This window comes from Rosa chinensis, chromosome 1 (assembly GCF_002994745.2).
Source record: "Rosa chinensis cultivar Old Blush chromosome 1, RchiOBHm-V2, whole genome shotgun sequence".
NCBI classification, from domain to species: domain Eukaryota; kingdom Viridiplantae; phylum Streptophyta; class Magnoliopsida; order Rosales; family Rosaceae; genus Rosa; species Rosa chinensis.
Genome location: NC_037088.1, coordinates 1,634,885 through 1,649,983, shown reverse-complemented (window position 1 = coordinate 1,649,983; position 15,099 = coordinate 1,634,885). Strand labels below are relative to the sequence as shown.

At 39.7% G+C, this 15,099-nt stretch overlaps 1 non-coding gene and 1 pseudogene across 2 annotated transcripts; both read right to left on the bottom strand.

Annotated features, from left to right (window-relative positions):
- Positions 1-2,437: 2,437 nt before the first annotated feature.
- LOC112186215 lies at positions 2,438-4,548 on the bottom strand. Of its 2 annotated transcripts, XR_005804806.1 has the most exons (5): positions 4,289-4,548; positions 3,831-3,963; positions 3,561-3,672; positions 3,328-3,411; positions 2,438-3,218 (listed from the first exon to the last, which is right to left on the bottom strand). It is a non-coding gene; the product is annotated as an uncharacterized LOC112186215 (transcript). The 2 variants fall into 2 exon arrangements; XR_005804805.1 differs by having other exon boundaries at positions 2,438-3,411.
- A 2,901-nt stretch (positions 4,549-7,449) lies between these two features.
- On the bottom strand, positions 7,450-14,105 carry LOC112191564 (annotated as a pseudogene).
- Between the last annotated feature and the right edge of the window lie 994 nt (positions 14,106-15,099).

Here is a 15,099-nt window from a genome sequence, read left to right as displayed (position 1 = left end):
AAAAATAAATAATAATTCAAGATAACAAAAACAAATAAGCCAGCAGTCCTATTCGAGCAACTCACCCTTAGGCTGTCATCCAGCAACCCAAACCTGTGATGTTTGCCGCAACCAACAGCGCTGACATCCTCTCTCTCTCTCTCTCTCTCTCTGAGAAACATTCAATTGAGGCATTCAGTTTCCTAATTTTGTGTGTATCAATGGAGAGGTTGTTTTAGTATCGTTGCGAGATTAATATGAACATATTTTTCTTCTCTTGGTTTAACTGTGTCATTGAATGTATGAATGTCTCTCAAGTCTCAACAACATAGTTGTCTTGTTAGATGGGATCATGGAACAAAGGGAGGGTATTAGCTTTTCTGTTGCAGAAACAAACACAAAATTTCAAGGGATACAAAAACGCAGAGCTTTTCTATTGGGAAGGGTAATAGCTTTTCAGTTAGTATTTGACTATTTACATTTTGTATCTTTTTCACTTCATTTTGTTTTATTTTTGATTGAATTCAAGGATAAAAATGGAACTTTATAGTCTAAAAATTACAAGTAGGGTGAACATCGTATTTAGTAGGGTGGCAGTAGTCCCACCCTATGTTTTATGTTACTTCGCTTTCGAATTACCTATTAAATGAGGTTCAACGTTCAACTATCCACATAAATAAGTTGTAGAAAATGTATTGTAGTAAGTGTAGCTTTTGGGATACAAGAGTAGCAGTCGAAGTTTCAATTGAAATGGCTGGTTAGGCATCCATATACAGTTTTACAGAGTCATTTACTAAGAGTTGGCTGGTTCAACCCAGTGGTTAATTCAGACTCAAATCGGTGCCAATGTGAAGTTGATAATTAACTAGGCCTAAAGTGTTAACAAAAGTTTGTGCTTGTAACTCATCTTTCAAATGAGCCCCAATTCATATCAGAGGAAAGCAAGGGGATGAAGGGCAGAGAATACTCAACATTCATTGAGCCCTCACTAGTGTAACAGTGAGTTCATTAGCTGAACATTCTGTAGCGTCATCTGTAGAATCTTCAAGTTCTGTCAGATTCCAAGCTTCTGAGGTTGAGGCAATGCACCTTCACCACTCAATATTAGAACAGCAGCTGGCATACTCGGCCTATCTTGTGGTTTTTGTTGCACACATAAAAGACCTACATGAATCGGTCTCACAACTTCATGTAGAGTGCTAGAGTCCTCTACTGATGGATCAAGAAGTTCGATGGACCTACCTTCTATGAACAGCTTCCATGCTTGAAAGAAGAAAACATTCACTTATACTGAATCTATAAAAGAAGAAGAAGAAGAAGAATCAAGCAGCAATACATTTCTTTCAAGTTGACAGTTGTAGCTCACATGTCCAAAAAGGTTGCGATTTTGGCCTGGATGTGAGAATCCTCGGTTACTCTTCCCACTCTCTATCTCTAACACCAAAACTCCATAGCTGTAGACATTGGATTTTATTGAGTAGAACCTATCAATTATGTATTCTGGGGACACGTAACCACTGTAAACCAATGAATCAAGGATTAGTTTTGTAACAAAAGAAAGTAGATTAAGACTAGTTATTCTTTGGGGTTTGTACTTACTATGGACCAATAAAACCAAATATAAAGTTGTCAGTGATCAAACCAAAAATAAAGAAGTCCAACCTTTTGTTGGGAATGCATTTGTAGATCAGCATCATTTATGTTATTGAAAAACCAGCACCTTAGAAGCTTCGCTAGATTCCTGTGCTGAAGTTTGGCAATATGTACAATGTTGTCAATTTTAATTTAGTACTCGCAAGTGCACGATTCAATTGTAGGATAGATGTGCAAGCACGAGGTCATTCCCTCAAGGACTGATTGAAACAATTTTGCAATGACAGGTGTGCTTTACTTAAGTGAAACAAACTTATTTTTATGATGTGATTGAGGTTTAATTAAAGAAAGGGAAACTGAAATTAAAAACAAGAATGAGCAATGAGATGTAAACTCTAAAGAAAGCAGATTATGAAGATGCTAAAGCATTGAATCCACCACCTAATACTTCTATCCGCTTCTCTAGTTGATAACCATTGAATTCCCTAGATATCGTGCTAAAGATTTCCGTACATAAGCTTTATTGATCCCAGACATATGCCAAAGTTCTTCTAACCTATGAATTCCAACCTATTGATCATGTATAGAACTCAAGTAGCCAAACTATAATTTACTTCACTTAATGACCAGGTTCAAGCAAACATGTTCAACTCCATTAAGCACAAAAGAACTAGGAAATCATGCAAACAAGAATATCGACTATGATCAAGCACTTGTATTCTTAATTCACAACTCTTTAATCACAAGATTAAATTATCTTTTGGCACCCTAGAAAACATCTACTCATTGATCAAGCATCATATTTTCCAACCAAATAACTCATAAACAAAACCTAGGTCTTATTGATCCCGAGCAAAGATTTTGAATAAAAGTTCTATTGAAACGGTGATTAAGAGTTTAACATAGAAATCCAGAAATTCAATAGCAAACCAACTAAATAAGTAGAATAGTCATACTAGGGGCTTCATCTCAGCCCTAGCCTAGAAATTTAACAGTCCATAACCATGAAAAACATGACTAGAATCAAAGAAAACATGAAACAAACAATAGAAGAATTGAGGAACTCGGGTCCAACGATGGTGAGAGCTTTTTCTTCTCCTTGTTCTCTGCCGAATATGCTGTGTTTTCTGTGTCTCAACATGCTAGGTTTTCTGCCGAATATGTCTCTTTCCAATCCAACTTGACTTGGGCTTCTTCGGTCTTCTAGTCCAACTTGGAATAGCTTTCTTCTCTCCAAAGGAACGCAGTGTTATTAAAGTCAATGCAAGAAATTACTCCAAATATGTCAAACACGTTCAGCCTTGTTTCATTCAACTGCTAAGAACAACGGACTTGGGCCTCACTAGTTAGATTCCCAAAAGATATGCAAAATCCGTCAGAATCTGCCTTCCCGAACTAGGTTCACTTAAATCATCATAACTTCCTCCACAAGAATGTGAATCCACTTCCTTAAAATTCCTCAGAAAGCTAACATCCGTATCTTTCCAATGGTATAAGGCTCGCCTGCTAGTTCCTTGTGAGAAGGTACAGTTTAATCTGTGAAGTTGACGCAAAGCAGAGACAATTCTGGACACTCAGGATAGCCAGCATCCTTTTAATCCTGCGTTTGATTTTAAGCTCCAAATCTTTCTTTTCTCCAATTTAACCTACAAAACACAAACACAAAGTAAATGACTCAAAAATGATAAGAACTAAGCCTAGAATCCTACATTTAAGGGTATAAAAATATATGGAATTATGAATCTATCATACAACCTCATTTTTGAACTCATTAATTCCTTGCATAGAGTCTCTTGCGAGCCTTTTCACTGTTATTTCTTGTCCATCTTCCATCATACCCTGAAAGTCATCAGTTCATGTATATTGTGACTAAAATTTATGCTCGTGTAGTCTTCACAATTTACTTGCACTATGTAGTACAATTATCCATCAGTCCAGGTTAAAACCAAAACTACATGTATCAAGTGGATATGATTGTTAGCTTTTACCTTAAAAACAGATCCGAAGCCACCTTCTCCTAGTTTATTACATTAACAACAGTAGCCAAGTCAAACAATGGTAATTCCAGATTTTCTTTGTGGCCGCGGCTCAGTTTTCCTGCTAAAATGAAGTAAAGGTTTTTTCAATAAACTTCTACATTAGAAAAATGGTACAGCTCCTTTTGTCATTATAAAATCAAATTTATAATCAATAACTCACTACAAAACTCAACTACTTCACTGGAAAACCGAGGGATCAGAAGAGTACAAACAACTTACCATCTTTCTTCCAAACATAAAAGAGCAGAGCTACGCCCAGTAGATAAAACAAGAGTGCTAGCTACGATTCTCACTTTCTTCACATTGGATTTAGCAGGTTTAGCATTGATTCTGGTACTAGTCTCTTCATTATCTATGAATGAAATTTGAAAGAAGAAATTAATTTGAGTTAAAGACTAACCAAAAAAGAATTCTGTAATGTCTATCGTCCAAAGAATTTAAAAGAAGATTTTCTTAGTTATATCACAGTCAGTTAAATGACAGAGCTTCAGCTAATTTGTTAAAACATTTGTTCTGTTTTGACATCATTTTGTGCATATATGATCATTAAATGCATAAATCACCATCGATCAAGTGAATACTTTTAACCATATTCTTATTGGAAGTATAGTGCTCTGCTTTCCTATTCTAAGTTGGTATAAAGTACCAAGTCTTGAGGAATCAAGATGATTACATACCTTGCTCTGATGCAGCTAATCTTATATGGATATCTTGTCCATTCTCTTTCTCAGCTAAATTTCTTAAGTCAATCAGATCACCTAACCACAGCAAGCACCCACTTCTTCCTTCCCTGATATTAGAATTTGCATAAGCTGTACAGGAGCAGTTCTTCATACACAACATCTCACATTCCTTGAGGTTCAGACTTGTGTTAAACCAAGATTGTTTGGTGCTTGGCAATTTGATCCCAGTGTACTTCTGGAATGGGATTAAGTTGGCACCCTGTCATTTTCTTATAATTAGCTTGCATAATTCAGATTTTGACTTGTCTTTGTCAGACTTTTATTAGAAGATAGATATTTGTAGCATTATTTTGGTCAAACTCTGTCTGCAGCTAAAAATCTCTATCACATCACCATTCTAACTACGTAGCAGTATTGGCAACTTAACTAGAAACCATGCAGGCTTTACATGGATACATCCCTCGATTTCTAATTTAGTTGAGTACTGGTGTGAGGGTAATTGGATAGACCAGTGTTGACTGTCTCATTCGCCAGCAGGTTTTTATTAGCACAAAATGTGCATATCTGAGAAAATTATGTATGAATGTCAATTTATCAACCAGCAGAAAACATGAAAGGCCAAGGATCGAAGGAAAAAGATCAAACACAGGTAGTTTTAAGAGCATATCTTTCCCTAGTTAGGAGTTTGTGCGTGTGTGATCTGTGCAGATATTGTAATTATAGTGATAGGCATAGGTGAACGTTTTTACCTTGTCAAAGTCACAGCAGAGCCAGAGTCAGACTTTACAGCTGGCCTCCTCACTCTTATATCTCCTTAACTCCGTTATCTCAGGTACGTCAAACACCTTTCTGGTGAGTCGGCTTTGATTCCTTCCAACGATCTCAAGCTTGTCGCTTGTGACTGCAGTAAAAGTATTTGTCATTCTTAAAATTATGCAATCAAACCATACACGTTCTTTATGACCCCGTAGTAAATCTACAGCATGAACCATCATAACTGAAAAATGCATTGCAGATTCTTCTAGTACTCTTGCTATATGCATTTCTTCCTCATCGTTAACTAAGAATTTATCACATTACAAAGCTTAATTCACAAAAGAGCTAGAAAAAGGAACAAATCAAGTTGGGGTATAAAATTGAATTTCCACATGCTTTAGCCACAACAAAAGCCAAGTTGTTCTGAGGATAAGCTAAACAGAGCCATAAAATGTAAAACAAAGCTATGAATGTGAGCGCGAGAGTACATACCACATAAAATGGCATATGAACGTGAATATTTCACATGATGTTGATTTTCCTTTTACTACTCTGGGGAGGTAGTTGGTCGTTATATTCTTCTTTGAAGCTTGCAGTTCCACTTCCACTGAGTTCAGACTCGTCCCGTCGCCTCTTAGTTTCGATGATGATATCTTCTTCTTCTACTGCTTGTTTTGGTTCCATAACTTCATCTTCATCAATGCCTCCCAAGCTAAGAAGCACCGAAACGGGTACGAGTTTCCGGATACGATACGATCGGAAACGTGGAAACGACAAATCTTAAATGTAATAGGAAACGGAAACGTGAAGGAAACGCTAATTAAATATATATATATATATATAATTAGAAAAAAAAATATGAAACATAAACAAAGTACTAGTCTGTGACAATCAAACATTATCAATCCATTGTCATCAATTGTCTTATTTTCAGGATCAGCAGATCCACTACTAGGCACCGGCGTTAACAGACCCGGCACTAGAACTAATAGGAGGTGTTCCTCCGCTGCTCATGGTTCTTGAAAAATACACAATTCAACGTTACACCAATATGCAAACAACCCAACATTTAAATAAGTTAACAATATCAAATAACAATATCAGAACAATCTCCAAGCTCCAAATTTCCACAACGTTACACCAATATGCAAACAACCCAATATTTAGACTTGTAGACCCAATTAGCATCCTCAATGAAAACCCAATAAGCTCAGCCAAAACAATAAAGCAATATTGCTTTTAAACAGATCGATCGAGAAAACTCAGAAAAGCAAAGAGGATAAGAACTTAAGAACTAGCTAGCCCATAGTTGCTGCTATACACACATCAAATAACCATATCAGAACAATCTCCAAGCTCCAAATTGAAGAACAAATATGAGAAGAAGAGCAGAACAAACGTACCCGAAGCGGCTAGAAGAGGAGAAGTCTTGAGCAGAAAACATTCCGATCTGGAGAAGAGGAACGATTCCGAATCGGGACCGGACTGGAGAAGAGGAACTGGGTTGCGTCGGAGCAGAGAAACGATCGAGGGTCTCGAGCAGAAGAGAACCGATCGAGGGTCTTGTTTCCGGACTGGAGAACGACCGGAACTGGGTCACCTCGTTGTCGCGCCTCTGGTCTCTCTCTCTCGATCTGGTCGCGCCTCTGGTCTCTCTCCCTCGATCTCGTCGCGCCTCCATCTGGTCTTTTGTTTGTTTATTTATTTATTTATTTTTTCAATTTTGGCCTAGTAAAAAGTCAGTATTACCCCCACATTTCCTATTTATTTACATTCTGCGTTTCCGTATTGGATACGTACGTTTCCAAAACGTTTCCAAATCCAGATACACGTTTCCTAGCGTTTCCGAGCGTTTCCGACCCGTTTCCCATTTCGATACGGGAAACGAGAGCATTTTGGCGTTTCCATGCATCATAGCTCCCAAGTAATTTTTCAATCTCTTGGGCATACAACAAGGAGACTCCACACCTTTTCACCCTCACAGTGGAGGGGTCAAAGAGATTTCTTTCTTTTGGGTGAAAAATAGTTTGGTACAACTTGAAGTCAAAAGATGCTTTTACCCAATCCTCAGGAACAAATTTAGGGCGGAAATACCCCACGAACACATGATCTGAATTGATGAGAGTAGCTGGTAGGGTTATACTGAGGGCTTCCCGACAAACTTCGTGACTATTGTTAGTTTTGTGATGGGTTTCACAACTAAAGTAGGAACTATAGGGTGTCGTATAATTGTTGAATGCAACCACAATGCATAAAGCGTAACCGAGGAAGCCTTGACGAAACGAATGAGGAGGAAGCTTGATATTTATCGAACATCCCTCACTTTGATACCTCATCCACTTTGGAATTTCATTTCCCGGACAAACAATATTAATCGTACGGCGTTCTTTGAGGAGACGTCATGCAGTTGCAATTCGCATAACTCTAAGCTGTGCATCAGCCATTATGTTGCTCCGTGCACTCTGATCCAATTTCACGCAATTCGTAAATAATAGGTGCTCGAGATTGAATCCGTTGATATATTGATCCCTACCTTGTATGGGTGCAGTCCTCATCGGACTTGAGACTGTCTCTAGTGACGTGCAGCCATGTGCATCAAACACTTCTAGAAGCCATGGCAGCTTCGGTAAAGACCCAAGACTCTTGCAATTTCTCAAATGCAGTGTCTTCAGCCCAGAAGGTAGCTCGACAGGCAAAGACCCAAGACTCTTGCAATCGCTCAAGTCCAGGTGCTCCAGCCCAGAAGGTAGCTCGACAGGCAAAGACCCAAGACTCTTGCAATCGCTCAAGTCCAGGTACTCCAGCCCAGAAGGTAGCTCGATAGGCAAAGACCCAAGACTCTTGCAATTTCTCAACTGCAGTGTCTTCAGCCCAGAAGGTAGCTCGACAGGCAAATACCCAAGACTCTTGCAATCGCTCAAGTCCAGGTACTCCAGCCCAGAAGGTAGCTCAACAGGCAAATACCTAAAACTCTAGCAATCGCTCAAGTCCAGGTACTCCAGCCCAGAAGGTAGCTCGACAGGCAAAGACCCAAGACTCTTGCAATCGCTCAAGTCCAGGTACTCCAACCCAGAAGGTAGCTCGATAGGCAAAGACCCAAGACTCTCAGAACCGCTCAAGTCCAAGTACTCCTTCAGCCCAGAAGGTAGCTCGACAGGGAAAGACCCAAGACTCTTGCAATTTCTCAACTACAGTGTCTTCAGCCCAGAAGGTAGCTCGACAGGCAAAGACCCAAGACTCTTGCAATTTCTCAACTACAGTGTCTTCAGCCCAGAAGGTAGCTCGACAGGCAAAGACCCAAGACTCTTGCAATTTCTCAAATGCAGTGTCTTCAGCCCAGAAGGTAGCTCGACAGGCAAAGACCCAAGACTCTCGCAAGCGCACAAGTCCAGGTACTCCAGCCCAGAAGGTAGCTTGACAGGCAAAGACCCAAGACTCTCGCAAGCGCGCAAGTCCAGGTACTCCAGCCCAGAAGGTAGCTCGACAGGCAAAGACTCAAGAGAGCGGCAGCCAGCTAGATTAAGATTTGGGAGCGAATTCAACCTACAAGTGCTGCTTGGAAGATTCTTAAGCTCTTTACATATAAAAAGATCCAAACTATAAAGATTCTCGAGAGACCAAATTGATGAAGGCAATTCTTCTATTACAGTCTGATTCAACATTAAGACTTCCAGATTGCTTGGCATCTCTGGGAGAATTTTGAGATTGGAGCAAAGACACAAACAAAGATAAGTAAGCTTGGCAAGATTCTGAAACGATGAAGGAAGTTGAACCAAACTTTTACAACCCCCAAGGTGAATTCTCTCGAGATTTGGACTCTCAATCAGAGCTGAAACATCAGCCAGGTGCTCGGAGTCACCAAGATTGATACGTTTTAAGCTCTCAAGATTGATCTGTAACAAATCAAAGGCAATTAATGGCAAGAGTTATATTTTCCACACCATTATTCATACACAAGAACTAAATTAAGCAAACCTGCACGCCTTTATTCCAAAGTTGCTCAAGTCGGCTGCTGGGCATATGAAGCTCGACAAGATTTTCTGAAGAAAACCTCGATGGCAGAGATGTCAAAGGATAGAAATGCCACCTCAAATATTTAAGGGCATCAGGGAGAAACTCGAAACCTGGAGGAAGGTGCAATTTGCTGACACCCCTGGTGTACGAGTACGAGTACGAGTATAGATCTAGTAATCTTAGCTTATGCATCTTTTCGAAGGATGCAACATTCACGTATATATGAGATTTAATGGGATACATATTCATGGCCATGCACTCAATGTCTTCAGTACCCTGAAATCAATGGCAAAATATATATGAGCATACAGTAGAGAGCAAAAATGATTTCACTAAATTTACTTAACTTTTATAGAAAATGAGATTTTGCTTGGTCTTTTCTTTTTCAATAGAGTGTATTAGGCTCTTACCGTATTATTTGTCAGTACATGACGAACATCATTTGGAAGCCACAATCTACCGCGTTTTCCAGGATTTTTAACACATTGATCACGAACCATTTCCCGACCCATTTCTTGTATCAAATCATGCATCTCAAGTGTTGAACATTTACCCACGGATATGAGAGACATATCAACGAGAATTTTTACTCCTGCATTGGCACAAAAACCACAGGCATCTAAAATTCTTTTTGCCTCATTAATATACTTCCCTTTGTGATAACAGGCGATATCGAGAAATATCTCCCTCTCATTTTCTTCTAATCCATCATAACTGAACCTCAATACATTCTGGATTCTTTTGTTTGGAAATTTTTTCAATCTATCTAATTCATCTTCCCAGTCTTTTTTGCTCTTGCATTGACAGAATATTACGGAGCCCAAGATTGTAAGAGCCAATGGATTACCTCCAGCATAATCTACCACCTCTCTTGACAAAGTTGTATAATCTGTTGGAGGGGAGAGATTTGTTAAAGCTCTCAAATGAAAGAGCTCAAGAGCTTCATCACAATCTAGTAAGTTAACCTTATATATCTTATCATCGTCAACACCAAGCATGCGCTTATCTCTAGCTGTCACAATGATTCTACTTCCAGGGCCAAACAGGATACGATCACCTCCAACCAAAAATTCTACTTGGCCTAAATCACTCACATCATCAAGAACAACGAGGGCCTTTGTACAGCAAAGCCTCTGTCTTGCAAACATTGATCCAATAGATGGAGCGGCCACATATAGATTGTCTTCCTTAAGTACTGTACGAAGCAGTTGATTTCACAAATCATTTAGTCCATGTCTCGTCTCTGATGCTTCCCTAACATTTGCAATAAAGCAGCAAGCTTCGAATTGAGAAGAGTGAAGGTGAAATACAACATCAGCAATAGTGGTCTTACCGATACCACCCATACCCCAAATACCTACGGTCCGGACATCCTGTGAGTCAAGGCATAATAATGATTCAACTTGTCGGACGTGTTTTTCGATTCCAACCAGGTCCTCTAAACCACTTGCCATTTCCGATTTGAGATTCAATTTCGCCAAAATGTCATTGACCACAATCTTAACTAAATCAGACTCCGGCCTGCCATATACATATGAAAGACAAAGTAGTTAGTAAGTGATGCAGTAACTGTAACGTCCCGAACCCAAATTCACCGGTTTACTAGTCATTTGGACAGTAAACGGTAATTTATTTTACTTTTACTCTTTTTCGGCAACTTTAGTGGCCCTTAAAGTTGACTGTTTGTTCGGGTCAAAATTTGGGAAAATGTTCTTCATGGAAGTCGTAGAGGACGTTAAACCGAGCGCGTGCATATGTGGTGCGTAAAAATCGGAGTTCGTATGTGAAAGTTACAAGCGAAATAGTAAAGTTACTGTTCATTGGTAGAAAGTATAAATTTGAATTTTTACTGTTGGGGGCCGATAACTTTCTTTTCCTCCCTCTCTCTCCTCCTCCCCGCATTTTCCTGTCTCCTTCTGCGATCTGTAGCTCCGGCCTTCTCTTCTTTTCCGGCCACCTGGTGGTGCAAGCTTGGTGTCAGTAGACTCGTCTCCTCCTCCTAGACGCGCCTGCAGTGATGAATCGTCGAGTTTTGGCCGGAAAACGGCGAACCAAGGCCGAGAAGTTTACTGTAGCAGTTTGGGATTTTCGTCGATTTCTGGCGATTCCGGCCATCTCCGGCCACCAAACCGACGTCGAAGGAACGGTTTTTCCCAAGGATCATGTTGCCCGTAGCCTTGAGCCACGATTTGTAGTGTGGAGGTCGAATCGAAGGTTTGAAATTCTGAGTTACTATTCACGATTCGGGTCCAAACTTCTCTTTAATTGTTGAGGTACTTCCACTGATTTTCTAACTTGGTCACAGTTGAAAGAATTAATGGGTGTGTTGAGAAGGTGCTACTGCCAAATTTTGGTGGCCATCGGAGATGGTGGCGGTGGCGGCAGCGCCGCCACTGTGGGCGGCGGTAGCGGCGGCTAGGGTAGCTTTTTAATTCCAATTTCTGGCTAGTTCAATCCTATAAATTGTGTAGAGCTTATATGTGAAGTTTGGTAATTTTTGGAGAAACTTGAAATTAATTATGCATTTTTGAAGTTTAGGGTTTCGATTATCGAATTACAAGAATCCGACCGTCGGATATCTCTCGATTCTGCCTTGGAACCTTTAAATTAACGAATTGGTATTAGTGGTATAATTTGGGTTAAATCCGAGGAGAATTGGGAGGTGAAATTATGAGGAATTGATTTTAGGAATTGTATTAAATTATTGAAGAATTATTCACGGAATATAACTGTGTACAGGACGACATACTGAGCTATTGCTCGATGACGGAACACGAATGCGTGATCGTCGGAATAGTACTGTGAGTGGACTTTTATTTTAAATAACGATGCATGCATTTATTTTCTTAAAATGATGCTCTAGTGATTATTCATATTACTTTTGAGGAAATGAATTAATTTTCGGAAATTGATTTGGAATTATATCATAGATTTGCTTTCAATAATGAGTTTCAAAGGTTGGTTTTGATTTATAATATTATTTGATGAATTCCTTATTTTCGAGGTAAATTTCCGGAATTTAGCATATCCCTAATCACCGAGTTAAGCTCCTGGAAGATTTTTAAGATGAGTTTCAATGGAGTTGGATATTGTCAATTGTTTATTGACTTTCGTTTTTGGCATCAGGAATGCCTAATTAAGGATTTTGGATTTGGTTGGCTTCTTGGAGATTTTGAGAGATTTTTGGAAATGGGATTTACCTATACTAATTTCCGGTTTTGGTTACGGATTTGAGAAAATTTTGGGCGTGTGGGACATGCCGTCGATTTATTCATATTTCTCACTTATCCATTTTGAGATTGAGATTAATCTTGGCGTGCGGGGTCACGTCGTTGAATACATGGTTTCTATCTCGTGAGAATGTGGGGAAGCTACATGGATTTATTGGTTTTCGATGATTTTTTCCTCACCATACGCGGGTTATGTGATTAGGTCTCCTCCTCACTGACTTTGTGTTGGTGAGTGGCAGTTGAGGTAGCTTGTTCTCCTCCTCACCTACTTTGTGTTGGTGAGTGGCAGTAGAGGTAATTTATTCTCCTCCTCGCACAATCTATGTGTGAGTGGAAGTTGAGGTTATTAGTTCTCCTCCTCGCACAATCTATGTGTGAGTGGCAGTTGAGGGTAGGTAGAGCCTGGGAGGCTCCATTTCCCGTATGGTGATATCTCTTCCCCATATCCTTTCATTTCTCGACTAGCGGGGCCTAGTCTGATTTCCGTGTAACCAACGGGGCTGGTCTTATCCTGTTGAGTATCGGAGTTTCGATCTTTCCCCTCAGTTGTTTGTGACTAGCGGGGCTAGTCGGTTTTTTTTTCTTGAGCGGAGCTTCTCGTGATTTGTTTTCTAAATCGTTGCATGCATCGAGAGTTTTTAAGGAAATAAATGTGGGAAAGTATAAAATCCATTTGGTTTAAAAATTGTTTATTTTTGTCCACTCACGCTAACGTATTTTATGTACTTTCCCCTGGGCCATTAGGTTTCAAATGCCCAGTTTGCAGGCGAATTGGTTGAGGTCGGGCATACACGGAGTTGAGGCATAGTCAACAGCATGGCTTCCGCATCTGCCTTTGAATTAGGTTTTCCTCTTATACCTTTCTGTTAGAATTGCTCTGATTACCTATGGGATTTATGCTACTTGGGTTGAGACTGTTATTTGTGAAATTGGAGTAGTGATTTGGGGAGCAGGTGGCTCCAGGAGAATAAGAATGGATTGATTTAGAAGTGTAAAATTTTCCTACAGGTTTTAGGTAGCCTACTTTTAGGGGATGTTCTGCCAAATTTTTTGGTAGAATGTCTTCTAAGGTAGGTCCCGCAGGGTCACTCCGGATTTCGGGGTGAAATCCGGGGCGGGTACTGTCTGTAACACTCATTGCCATAATAGAAATCACAAATGGACGCATGAGTTAATGAATGAGTTACCTATTTGTTTGGGATTCAAACCCATATATATTGGCTGCTGTTGTCAAAGCCTTTCTCCACCTGAGCACCTTGTCCATTGAGTCCTTGAAACGTTTCTCATGTTCAACAAATGCATCTGCATAACTCCCAAATTGTTTGCGTACATCTGATGGATCTACGCCGTAGAAGATGGGTATAACAACTGTTCACCTCTGCATTTGAGTATGTGCGCTTTATCTCTGCATTCGAGTATGTGCGCAAGTTCATCCAAGCACCATGTAGAAGAAGCATAGTTTTTGGAGAAAATGATAACCGAAAGCTTCGATTCACTGATTGCTTTGAGAAGGGCAGGTTCGATTGCATCTCCTCTCTCCAAATCGTAATCTATGTAAGTTTGGATTTTTTTCTGACATAAAGCCTCATAAAGATGGCTGGTGAAATTATTCCGGGTGTCCTCGCCTCTGAAACTAAGAAAAACATCATGCTTCTCCTGAGGGATGCTATCAGAGCAAGAAGAAGAAGCGGCCATATTGTAGCCTGAAGATCAACAAGTCAAAATAGGCAAACCTTTCCGATGAATACAAAGATTCAGAATGCAAAACAGATGAGTAATTGCACAGCAAGACTAGTGTTCTTAGCAGTTGTACTAACCTGGTTAGAACTTGGACGAGTAAATATATCAATAGACACTTCCCAATCAGTTTTTCAGCTCTCTTTCTGCCCTCAGCAACTTAGCTCATCTATTTTGAATGAACTTATATTCTTCACCAGAATGAAAGAACACCAGGTAAAAAACCTATGCGTACATTTTCCAGGAAAGTAGTCAGAAGTAAAAAGCTAGCACAGAGGAAATTTCTCTACACTTTCGGTGAACTATCTTTCAATCATTCAAAAAGTAGACGATTCAGAGGCCACCATTACTGCTTTCACCGACTGTTCAAAATGAAGCATTCCGTTGAAGTGACTTATCAAACATAGAAAGGCATCTTACACACTAATCCACGATGGTGCAAGTTTGGTCCACTCCACTGGCTATCATGCATAGTACAGCTTTCAAGTGTCTACCACCTAACTTGAGACATCTGTAACTTGGTCTCAGACCTCTTAGCCATTGACTCAGACTTTGAAATACTGTAGCTACAGAACATTTTGTTGAGACTTATTACAATTAGAACCTCACTCAAACCCAAGTGCTTAGAAAACATTCTCGACTGGAATTTCAATTAAGTTGAATACTGATCGCTTTTCCAACACTCAAACAAGTCGAATGTGTTTTCAGCTAGCTTATATTTTGATCTTCCCTCAGCAACTTTCTTCATCTACTCTAATAAACTTTGATTCTTCATCAGAATCAAACTAGACTAATAAGAAACCATACTGTGCACATATATTCCAGGAAAGCATGCAGAGGTAAAAAGCAGAGATGAAAATTTCCCAGCACTTGCGGCCAAATATCTTTCTATCATGCAAGTCGGCATTATTGACTAAAGTACTGTGGCTTGCAACCATGGGTCCCTAATTTCCTCCTTCCAGTTAGCTTTCACCAACTTCAAAAAATGGAGCGTACTGTGTGTTTAACAGGACTGTAGAGATGATATGATGGACCACAATGTGTTTTCTCTTGTTCTATCCATCATCT